The sequence below is a fragment of the Ambystoma mexicanum genome, chromosome 4p (genome assembly GCF_040938575.1).
Source record: "Ambystoma mexicanum isolate Mex_15411 chromosome 4p, UKY_AmexF1_1, whole genome shotgun sequence".
Classification (NCBI taxonomy): domain Eukaryota; kingdom Metazoa; phylum Chordata; class Amphibia; order Caudata; family Ambystomatidae; genus Ambystoma; species Ambystoma mexicanum.
Window position 1 is genome coordinate 4814250 of NC_090927.1, and position 12839 is coordinate 4827088.

The 12839-nt window shown below is 44.7% G+C and overlaps 1 protein-coding gene across 1 annotated transcript in view; it reads left to right on the forward strand.

Annotated features, from left to right (window-relative positions):
• The window catches only part of LOC138453830 (vomeronasal type-2 receptor 26-like), a 341447-nt gene that overhangs the window by 290249 nt on the left and 38359 nt on the right, over positions 1-12839 (forward strand). The window lies entirely within an intron of this gene.

The following is a 12839-nucleotide window of genomic DNA, read 5'->3' on the forward strand; positions in this document are numbered from 1 at the left end:
GGGACAAAACACTAGCAATTTTCTACCATATACTAATACAAGGGCTCCCGTAGCAGTACAGAGACAGTTAAAGAAGTTAGTGGGGATGGAAGCTAAAGGGTGGCCAGAAATACAACTGACAATAGTACACTGCTGCAGAATGTGGCAGGAGAAGATGAAACAAAAAGAGGCGGATAGGAAGGCCGAGGAAGCAAAATTGGTGCAGACGAAGTTATTGAAATATGCCATGGAGGGAGCACTGAGAACAGCACCCGCACAACCACAGGCAACTGTGACACAAGACACAACATAACAACAAGTAGCATCATCACAGCAAGCACAAGTAGTGACACAGCAAATGCCCCCACCCCCGCCATACACACAACTAATGGGAGGATGTTATATGCAAATGGGAAACGGATACTCAAACAATTACAGAGGGAGGGGCGTACAAATGAGAGGGAGAGGATATGGCCCGCCCACCTACCAGCAATGGGGAGGGTTCCGGGGTTACAATCAACAGGGAACGCAGGGGTATCAGGACAACGTGGGGGGACTCCAATGGCAAGCACGGAACCACCAACATGTTGGATATCTGGGATAGTGGGGCACGCATGCACATGTAGGATGAGACCAGCACAGGCAGCCTGGGGGAGCAGGGACAGCAAGGGCCTATGGGAGAAAAACAGGTTTACCAACAACAGGGGAGACAGCAACAACTACCACCACAACAAACACAAATACAACAACAACAACAGACACAGATGCCACAACAGCAACAGCAACCACACATACAAACACCTACACAAACGCAGCAACAGCCAAGTGTACAACATCAACCACAGGTCCAAACTGGTCAACAGTTCACACAAATACAGGACAATGCAATAACATCTATTGACACACCTGTAGCCCAAACACAGCTTTGAAAGGTGACAATACTGGGCCACAACCCATACACAGGAAACGAACAGTCACTGTACCCACAATAGTACAGCCCACAGATGTCTTTGATGTGTCCCATCCTATCAGTAACATCTAACCCTGCGGAGGAACCACGCATACAGGTGACTATACGTGACAAAAAGTGTTCAGTTGAAACAACAGAGCGGCAAGTTGGACACCTACACCGATGGGAAAGGCGTGATCATCAGCCACTAGCAAAGACCTGTCCATTGTCCACCACTAACACATAGTTGCACAATGTTGCCAACACCATGTACCTCGCGAGCTGGGAACAGCGATGGTCCCAGGCTTGGGGACTCACGAGGGAACCAATCAAAGTATGAGGGGCTCCTCACTGACGTCATTTTAGTTAGCCAATCACCAAGGGTCCCCATGTAACCAATTTATTGTAGCAAGTGTTAGGGACATCCCAAGTGTGCCACCTGACCCATCCTTATCCACTAATATTCCTCCATATAGGCATCTATACTAACCCTACCACTCGGGGAGCCAACCCGAAGTGGCGATAGGTTTTGTGATGATTTTTCCCAGGTGACGAAAGTAGCGCATCATACTACGCTAAAAAGGGCCTGCAAGCCCCACTAACAACGAGAGAGCGTCTCCCCGGATGCATACGGGCTGCGAACAATCCCTGCCGTTACTTTAATAAACAGCAGTAATTACTTTACTCTTGTGTGTGCTTCATACTCCTTTTTGGGACGCGGGGGAGTTGGGGCCTCCCCAGCCCCGGAGGTCCGCGGACGGCTCTGCCGGCCCCCGGGAGATCACCCCAACACTCTCCCTCCAGCCATTAGAGCAGGACCCTCATTTTGGTCCTTCAGAGCCAAGACAAAATCCTGGCTTTTCTCCCAGACTCCTATCTAGCATAACAGATTCACTCTCAAACAGTGTACAGTATATATCTGTATAGACAAACTTCACATTCTATAATGCACTTGTACCCTGGTTACTGTAACTATTGTAAATCTACTGTAAATTTATAATATGCCTTACTGTGTAACCTTGTACATTTGTTACTATTTGTACTGTAACCTACTATGTATCCAAGTACAAGCACCCAGATACCTTTCAGTTAGGTGCGCTATATAAGTAAATAAATTAACCTAAACTAAACTAAACTAAATGTACACCTCCACTGTGTAGTGGTACAGTATGTAGATTACAAACAGTGCAGAAAAGCCTTGATACAGCTGATGACATTTTTGGCAGAGAAGGGGTACAAAGTAGAGAAGGAGAAAATGCAACATTGACAAAGAGACGTCCTGTACATAAGGCAGTTGATATCCCAAGAGGGAAGAAAAGTGACTCATGAGAGAGCAGACTCAATCATGAATACAGCCAGACTAAATACAGTGAAGGAGATGCAACAATTTCTTGTACTTTGCAATTACTTCAGGGCATAGGTTTGTAACTACAGTACGTACATCAGGCCTTTCTTAAAGGGACTCAAAAAAGCTCAGAAAGATGACAGTGACATAACTTGGACAGGCGAAATGACAAAACTTTCAATGTATTAAAGATGGCAATATGCACAGCACCTGTTTTAGGGATTCCTGTTTACAGTGCAGAATTATTCCGATTCTCTTATTCAAACAGAGTTGTAATGATGGCGGTCCTCACACAGAGAACTTCCCTAGAACACAAACCACTAACATATTACAGCAGGATCATAGATCCAGTCATCAGAGGACATTACCCCTGTGAACAAGCATTGGCTGTAGCAGCCTTTGCAATTGATTAGTCTGCCAGTATCACAATGGGCTGTACACTCACATTATATGTGGAACATGCCTTGTTTGCAATTCTTGAGAAACCCAAGAGTACATTGACCAGACAGAGAGCATTAAGATATGAAGTGATTATCTCAAACCCAGCGATTAAAATTGTCAAGTGCAGGGTAGTGAATCCATCAACATTCATATCAGTGCCAGTAGAAGGAGATAATGTGCACGACTGCACCAAATACACAGACTACTATGATGATATACCCAATGTCAGAGAAAATGCTCTGGGGGGGCAATACTCTTCATTGACCGTTCATAGTCGATTGATCACAGCTCAGGGGAAAGTCATACTGGCACCGCAGTGGAAAAAATGAAGCCAAACTGCAACTTTGAGACAGTGACAAGTGCCCCATTGCCTTTACATTTTCCAGTGCAAGCAGCAGTTAGTAGTGCTTATTATGAGGATGAGGAAATAAAAGTGTATTCTGACTCTGCCTACTTGACTTCAACAGTACACGCAGGTCTGCCATGTTGGAAGAGGCAGGGCTTTCTATGCACAGACAGCACACCAGTGTATCATGCTCCATTATTGTTAAGGCTTATAGATGCACTATAGCTCCCATCGGCCATTGCTGTGGTGAAGAGCGCAGTCCACATTCGGGGTGCAGACTTCATTTCTCATGGCATCGAAACCACAGACGTCAAGCTAAAAAAGCAGCTGATCTTCCTGAAATATCTGTAGCACCCACACGCAGGCAGCATGATAATGAAAGAAGGCTTTAATACCTTGCCCATAGCACAGGTCACCAAACTGCACTCCACAAGAAGAACAGGATTTATGGAAGCATAGGGGGTGCTCATTGTCCCCCTCTGATGCAATGTGGTGGCACAACAGTACCGGCCAACCAGTTTTGCCCCTAGCACTACTTAAAATAACATTAGAACAGCTGCATTACCCCACACACAAAACACAAGAGAATCTTGCGGCCCTGACATCGGAAGAGTGGTTTATGCCGAACTTGATGGAGCATGTTCATCCGAAATTGTATAGTTTGTCAGAAGTTCACCACAGGGCACATGCTGCGAAAAGTGAGAGGATCAATACTCCGTCCTACTGGACCTTTTCGGCATTTGCATATCAATTATGTAGATATGCTCCAAGTTTGTAACAGCTACAGATATATGTTAGTAGTCGTATGTCATTTTTCCAACTGGATTGAAGCCGGCCCTTGCACACACCCCAATGCCAAATGTGCTACGAATTTCCTTGTACAGGAGGTCTTCCCGAGATGGGGAGTGTGCAAAGTCCTTCTGAATGTAAGTAAAAAAAAGGAGAGTTTGTTCAAGGGAAATCCCTCATGCCAAAGGAACAAAAGAGTCCAGTAATGTGACAAACAGCTGCTTTATTAATCCAAGCAGGGAAAAGTACACAGATTTCTACAGTGTCCACATACACTCTCAACTTGTTACATTCCTGAGCTCTAGGCGAAATAGGTTTGGGTGAACAGTATATGCATAATTACAGCCTATAGGGGACAATCTAATCGGTCTGGCCAGATCTGGTGGTTCCGGATAGCACCACCTCCACGGGGTCAGTGTCAATTTATCAGTTTAGGAGATTTACCAGCATGTGAGCAGAAATGATGGATGGGGAAGATGAGCCCACAGCACTGCCTATTTCTCACTATTGTTTCACCCTCTGATTTCCCAGGCCTTGAAAAAGGTGTTACGCTCACCTGATTCCCACGGGGGCGTCGATCTGGACTGGCCCGCTGTTGCTTCCACCAGAGCAACACGTAGAGCCGAGATGACAGACTGGACAGACCCACTTAGCTTCGTTTGTCGGGCTCATACGAATATCTTTCTGCAATGGAGAAAGGGAATTAACCTCCCATAATCTGAGCGTTAACCCGCCTTCCCACTCCCCTTGTCTGCCCACAGAACACTCCTGAAGTTCCCTCTTAATCTCACCTGATGATTTGGAAAGATGAGCTCTCTATCCTGCGTCGAGCGCAGGGGCGCATAGACGACCAGTTACTTCACTGGCGTGGAGGAATTTGTGAGTTCCAGTATTGACTCTAAAGTCCAATTGTTCGTAAGAGTTCAAAAGTCTGATATTCACTCTGCCAGATTCCTTACAGGTTGCAGATTTAAACCACTAGAAGAGTTCCAAGTGGCAATTGGTAAGATCCTGGTAAGTCTATTGTGGTTCTCCCCTTTGGGGCCGGGGTACAGCGATGATGCAGAATTAACTGCGCCAACCCAAAATGAGGTGAGTACCCCCCTGTGGTAATCAGGTAAGTCTTTGGGGGTGGCTTGTATTGCCCTTGCTCACCTATTTGTTCTTGTCTCCCCCAGGTGTTGAAGATCGGCCTGGAGATGCTGGGTTCGCGATGGAGTAAAGGAATGCAGCCACGGATGGTGAGTTCAGCGCGGCGCTGCGAGGTGCGTGGCAACGCACCTGTGAAGGCTTCTCTCTTCCAGATCGACAATGTGCTGGATCAAGGATTCAGGTAAGGGTTTTGTTCTGACCTTTTCTTCTTCGCCTTTTCTTGTTCCAGGTGTTCCAGGGCTGAAGTGGGCGTGGCTGAAGACTGGAGCTACTGAAGACATGGTGAGCGTTACGCTGCAGCAAGCAGAATAACGCGAAACACGTGCGGCTGTCCGGGTGGGGCTTAAATAGCCTTGGAAGAAGTCCCAGGTAAGTATTCTTCCACAGCCCCACCCGAGAAGAAAGGAGTCACTGAGGTAAAATAGTCCCTCTAAGCATCATTTGGCTTGTGGCTTCGTGCAGCATGGTCTGCATCAGGTAGGTATGCAGCATGGTCTGCATCAGGTAAGTTTTCTGTAATGAGCCTGGCGCCCATGGTGCCAGGACTGACTTTATTCTTGTGAGCCTGGCGCCATAGGCACCAACACTGTAGCCAGATAGCCCCTAAGTGGGGTTTTTGGGCATGCTTCAAGTGGCATGATGCCTGCTTCTGGGGTTGCTGGGCCTGGTCTGGCTTTCCGGGGGCAGACATCGTGACACAAGGACACTCCATTCTCCATCTTCATGTTGCATTACATTTTCTCATCTTCTGTCATCAATTTGATGGGAACAACAGTTTCTGCCTGCCTCAGATGAACGGGTCACGTGCTTGAGGACTGTAAAAGTGATTTTTCTCTGCTTGCATTTATGAGGGATTTCAGCCTCATGTCCTTGTAGGCGCTGTATCTTTTCTGCTAACTCGAACTCTCTACCCGGTGTCCTTAGCAGGGCTAAACATGCTACAAGGTCTGTTTTGTGTTTCTCAGGAAAGTCAGTGTGTCAGGTCTCAGCCATGTGTTGTAAGCCTTCCCAATTCATTTCAATGCATCTATGTGCCTCAGGAGGATAGCTCAGGGGTAACATGCTCGCCTTGAAAGCAAGACGACACAAAACACACAGGTGTGATCCCTGGGTCTGTACTTCAAAACTTCTTGGTATTAAGCACGTTATAAATAACCTATAATATCATATCTGTGGTTTCCATTTTGTTTTCATGGTTGTTCATGGGACTTGCTATTAGGTGCCAGTGAGCAATTCATGTGTGTTAGTTTGCACCTGGCTAATGTCTCTACATGTGTGTTCAGCCATATTGCCTCTTCATGATTACTTTGGTGATGCCATCTAGTTATAGTCTGTGGGGTTGATTCAGTGGGTGGCATCTGTCATCTTGGGAGTATGCTGGGGGTTTGGGGGTTTGAGAACCCTTTAACACTTCGGTCTGATAATGGGCTGCATTTTGTAAATGAAGTATTCAAGTACATCGTAGTCCTACTGGGTATTAAGCATACATTCTCTTCCGCTTCTCACCCGAAGGCAAACAGGTTTTGTGAGTGTCTCAACAGCCTACTCAATCTAAAAATGACACTAAAAACAGGATGGCTCCATTGACTACCCTTAGACCTATTTGCATTGCACAATCGGCCCGGCTCAGACCATCGCCGGACTCCTCATGAGTTGGTGATGGGACGCTGTATGCATATACCTCTTGCTCCTCCCACTCGAGCACAAACTGACGCCCACAATACAGCTGATGTGCTTGGTTCTGAAATGCATGAATACTTGACTGCTATGAGGGTGAGTGTCGCTTTTATGTCTCAACAGCTCCGGCCCGGCAGGAGACATCAAAAAACAAAGAGGAATACAGCGAACAGCCCGATTTGCAAGACTTACTCAAGCCCCCCTGCCTTATTACCTGGTGATAGAGTTCTTATAAGGAATTTTGTTAGGTGCTGGCACAAGCCACGCTTTGAGGACCCCCACCTCATTGTGGAGGTTTCCCCCACTGCAGTTAACAAGGAAGGCGAGCCTGGCTCCACCGCAGTGATATCAAACCATACAAAGATGAGACCACCCTGCCACCAGTCCCTGAAGCTGAAGGTGAAGAAGAGGTGACGCGGATACTGACCCGATCGGCGACAAGAAGCAGACAGCAGCCAACAGACTGAGATAGACAATGAACTGTCCCTCCCTTTAATCAGCAAGCAAAGAGAACAAAGTGAATGTTTCCCCCTCAAAGATTTTACCTGCACTTAAGAGATTGCACGTAGCCAACAAAACAATCAAAAGACATTTCTCTCTCTCTCTCTCTCTCTCTCTCTCTCTCTCTCTCTCTCTATATATATATATATATATATATATACACCCAACTAACCTGTGCCACCATTAATTTTATGGATTCGATTCTTCCTAACCTTGACGCGTTATAAGTCATTATGAGCTGGAATTAGTATATTCCCGTGTGTTTGTCTGTCTACACCCCTCCGCTCGTTTTTATCATCTTACTTTGAACCTGTCACTTCATTTGTAAGGATTGCATTATGTAAACATTGGAAAGAATGACCAAAAAGTTTTTTTTTTTTTACAAAACTAATGTCAATAAAACTAAAAATAAATATATATATATATATACATGCAAACCTTTTTCTCCAGGAACTTTTCTTTGTCTAAGGGGGCAGTGCTACTTTATACATAGCTTAATCAACCCAAGACAGAAAAAGGTTTGCATTTGAGCTAATTTGCATACCCCAATGCCTTGCTGTTGTGACTCAGAACTGGAGGTGAACTTCCAGCGATGGCTACTAGGTGGCATTGTGGAATGTGTGTCCTGGCTCAAATGGACTTGCCTATTTTCACATTTCAGGTGAAAGGTTTTTTTATCAAACCTTTTAAAACCCACCATAACTTTCTTGGTGTTTTATATATATATATATAAATATATATATATATTACAAGTCTAGGGTTAAGTTGCTCAACCCTTAGAAAGAGCACTTTTTGAAAAGTTTGGTAAGGTTTTGAGCAAGGGGGAAAAGTTATAGAGGGGCCCAAACCGCTGGATAGATTTTCACCAAATTTGTGCCCAACGCAGCTGTTTGGTCCTGAAGGAGTGCTTTTGTAAATTTGGTGTAAATCTGTCCAGTAGTTTTTTTTTAAACACCCAAAAAGTAGGTCCCAAAAAATGTGTGATATCTAGATGTGGTCCATGGACTCACTTCCCTGTTTGTTCCGCGGACAGACCCGTGATTGGCCCAGAGGCCGACATGATGTCAGCGGACAATGTTGGATGGTGAAAAGCGTGAGGTGCGTCATATTTTCTGAAACCGTCGCCATGTTGAATTTGCAGACAGCTTTTGCTGTCCGTAGACATTGTAATTTCAATGTTTATGCAAAGTTTGGTGGAATTCTGTCAAGAGGGGCCAAAATTAGAGGGGGTTCCCAACATTTTTAGATGTTTTATAACTTTGAAGCCGTTTGACGAATCTGCAGAAAAATGTTCAGGAACATTATAGACATAACCTTAAATGTTTGTGCAAAGTCGGAATGGATTTTGTCAAGTGGGGCCTAAGTTATATGGCTATTTTATGTATGTACATTTTGACACTTTCCAAAAAATAAAACATGGACGGGTTTGTAACAAACTCGTGTAAGGACTGTTGACAAGGACCTGAAAGCATGGTTTTGCAAGTGTGTCTGTGTTTTATTTTTTTAAAGTGTTATCATGTAGGCACAAAATATAGTGATATACCTCTGGTGACTGAGGTATACCCTGTGGCCATGGGCAGTGGGCAGATTGGCCGAATCATGGTAAAGGTTCATGACTCGGAAAATCTGGCTTCTGGCAATTACCACAAGGGACCGGCAGTAGGGTTAAAGTGGGCATGGCCACCAGGAACTGGCCATGTGGTAAAGGTTTTCAAAATCGGGATAGGTTTGAATGGGAAAATACATTTTGCTCATGGCTACAGCCTGAAGTGCTGGACTGGATTGCATCAACAGATCACCATGACTACCAGTGCATACACTCCGAGACAATGCTAATTAGCTGATAATTACTGAGCGCGCCGAACCAGGCATCCACGTGTTCACCAGGCCACCCATCCAAATCATTAACCACCCTTATTTGCGACCATCCCGGGACAAGATATTGGGATTGTATCCTGGACTCATTTCCACAACCTCGCAGCAATGAATGGCCCTTAATCTACACGCCTTGAGAAAGACCCTAGAGAATTGAAACACGTGTTGGCTGACTTCTAACAATAAATATTGCACAACAATAGTTTTTAAGACTGCTTTATTATGAGAACAGTTACTTATTAAATAATCCAGTGTTCAGGTGACCAAGGCTCACTCTCCCATTCTAACCCTAACATTTCAAGAAGGAAAGATACCTCCACAAAAGAACCCCATCACCAGCAGCAGGTTAATCTGATTAAAGTACTAGATCAAGCGCATTGATCGACCCATTCTACCACCCTGCAATTACATGACAATCGTGCACTCTGATTTGCGTATTGGGGCATGCAGCGTGGCCAAAGCCCTAGGTTTGAATTGGAAAAAATATTCTGCTTGCGGCTACATCCTGTAGTGCTTGACTGGATTACAACAAACTTGCGCGAGGAGCATAAGCAAGGACCTGAAAGCATGCTTTTGTAAATCTGTCTTGTGTTTTATTTCACCAAAGTGTCCAAATGGAAGTACAAAAAATAGTGCTATTACTTTGGTGAATGGAGAGTGGGCCTTGCCCTCGGGAAGGACGAATGCATACTCTGATTTACTTATTGGGGCATGTGACATGGCCGAAGCTCTAGGTTTAAATGAGAAATAAAATGGTGCTTGCGACTGCAGCCTGAAGTGCTGGACGGATTTGCAGCGGACTTGTGCAAGGACCATTGGCAAAGACCTGAAAGCATGGTTTTGCAAATGTGTCCATGTTTTATTTTTTGAAAAGTGTCATAATGTAGGTACAAACAATACTAATATACCTTTGTTGACGAAGGTATAGATTGTGGCCATTGGCAGAGGTCAGATTGAACAACTCATGGCCAAAGTCCATGACCCGGACAATCTGGCTACTGGCCATAACCATGAGGGACCGGCAATGGGGTTAAAGTGAGCTTGGCCACCAGGACCGGCTAAGTGGTAAAGTTTTTCAAAATCGGGATAGGTTTGAACGGGAAAATAAATGTTGCTGCAGCCATTGCCTATGTGAATGTATGATTAGGTTCCTGTATTAACAACAACATTCAAATGTAATGTTTTTTCACATGAGTATATTCTTTAATACATTAAGTAGTTTCATGATTGGTCTTCTGGTCAGCCCAGACATCTTGTTACCAACATTATAAACGCATCTGCATCCTTGAGTATAGCCATAAGCTAATGTAAGAAGACTGCTAATAAGGCGGTCGGGATGAAAATAGTGATAAACCTGGATACTCAAGTGCATGAATGCACACAAACCGATGACCCCCTCATATGGACCTGAAACAAAGTCCCATCATCCCTCCAGGATCAACATTTTGATATCCCCGAGAGCCTCTTAATTACGTGGGATGTTGGGTATTCTGCAAACCAGATGGAGAGTGCTGCTTTGTGATCTGGAGTGCAGACAAACACATAAAGAACTCAGGTGGCCTGAGGGGAGTGACAAAGTGTGCGCCCCAAAGGTACCTTACTGGGGGTAGGGCCTTAGCGTACATGTGGCTGAGGACTCGACCAGAGGAGGGAATGTTCATAGGCAGATGAATACGTCATTCATCGTGTCAGCCCCTCCCCAGCCTCCAGACCGTAGACTCGCAACTGCAAGAAGACATTACTGGCATTAGCTAAAATACAGACCTGGGCTGGCCAGGCAGTGGCTGCACAGCCCCCTCCAGGGTTACTGCAAAAAGGGAGGTTTGAATAGCTTCAAGGAGAACAGAAGATCATAATTCTGAAGCGTTAGGCATATTTCTCTTAGATTAGGCAAAAGAATAAATAGCCTTCCAGTGCCAGGTAACTCTTAATTAGAAGCTTAATACTGCCTGAGGAGTAGCTCGACCAAGTCTCCAGTGTCCAAAGAAGGTAACAGCACCCGTATTTCAATAAATCAAGGTAATAGCAGAGTAAAATAAGTCCGAACGTGGTCTCCTCACACATGACATATAATTAGAAAACAGGGCCCATTTGTTAACTCTAGACACAGATAGATACCTGCCACGACTCCCAACAGGTTCCCAGAAGAGAAATGCCAGACAAGGCCAATTTCAAAGCTAGATGGCTCAAAGCTAGGAAATAAGGGATGTTGTATTATTTCATCAGAAAAAGCTTCTCCTAGGTTTCGCTCCCCCTACCACAATTTTCGCTGCATGTGCTGAGGGCCTGCCAAGTGTCCAAAGTTGTTAAAACCAATGCCAAACCAATCACAACTCTCAAGATGGTACCACCCTGTAATGTTGCATTAGCCAATTACCTGTTGGTAAGATGATGTCTTTGTTACTTGTATCGATTTAGGGGTGGTTCGAGGTGGGGCCATCAGATAGCTATATCCAATGAAAATACTAACCCATATGTAAACTATATCTAGACAATTCCATTAACCAATCCCTCCATCCCGAAGTTTTTAGTAACTAATATTACAGTATAATGTTAGGAGTGGCGCATTTTGTGTTTTTAAACTAATGTTTTGCATTTTGTAGCCTGAGCTTGAGATGTGCATGCTTAATGCTGCCCCTGTTTTATATGGTTTATTAAAGCAGGCATTTGCCAACTACCTTGTCTATTTCTCTCATTTGGGTGCAGGATTTCCTGACCTGCCTGTACCGCTCGTGCTGGGACTTTCCAGGGCTCCTATTACAATTCAAACAGGACAGCCTAGGGCAAAGAACGTGACTCAAACAGAACAGACTAGGGCAAAGAAGGAAAGAAGGTGACTCAAACATGGCAGACTAGGGAAAAGAAACAAAGAAGGTGACTCAGACAGGACAGCCTAGGGCAAAGAAAGTGACCCAAACAGGATAGACTCGGGCAAAGAAGGCGACTCAAACAGGACAGACTAGAGGAAAGAAAGTGACTCAAACAGGACAAACTAGTGCAAACAAAGTGACTCAAACAGGAAGGGTTCTCAGATCACATACAAATGGGAAGATTTAAGGTGAAAAGCGTGAATAAATAAGGGAACAGTTTATTGATATTGATATTTTATTTGTATCGCGCTCGTACACAAGTGTTTCAGAGCGCATAGAGGCAAGGGAGGGGAACAAGGGAGAACAAAACAACAATCTTACTAGGTCCAGTGACATTGAGAATGCGCAAGTGCAGGGGAGAGGGAAGGGGAAAGTGCATGGGAGGGGGGGAGAAGTAGAAAATGCTGAGCAAAGGAATTAAATAAATAAATAAAATAAAAAAGACAACAAACAGTGGTAGTGCAGCCAGCAAGTAGCAAGTGCTAGGTTTAAGGCAACAGACAGGGTGTGTCTGATAAGTGCAGAAAGAGGGGGGCACTGTAGGGTTACAGATACAGACCCAAGCGCAAGGGATTGCCAGGAGGCAGTGCGGGTGAGTGGCAGGGTGAACAGGTATTTTAAGACTATGGTGCTGGGCTGTGATGATTTACTGGACGACCTTTCACTATCGGAAAATACATTTTTGTTCAGAGGTGCTTCTATTTGCAAAAAAATGATTTTGAGGAGCTGGAAATCGTGTGTCTCACCAATATTGGAGGATTGGATTACAGAAATGAACTGCTTAGCGAATATTGAGAAATTTATATACAGAAAAATGGGGAAATTGAGTTTACATACAAAGGTCTGGGGAGCTTTTTTGAGTAGGTACTAGTTCATCGTTTAATTCTTTCTTTTTCTATTCCTACATGTATATAT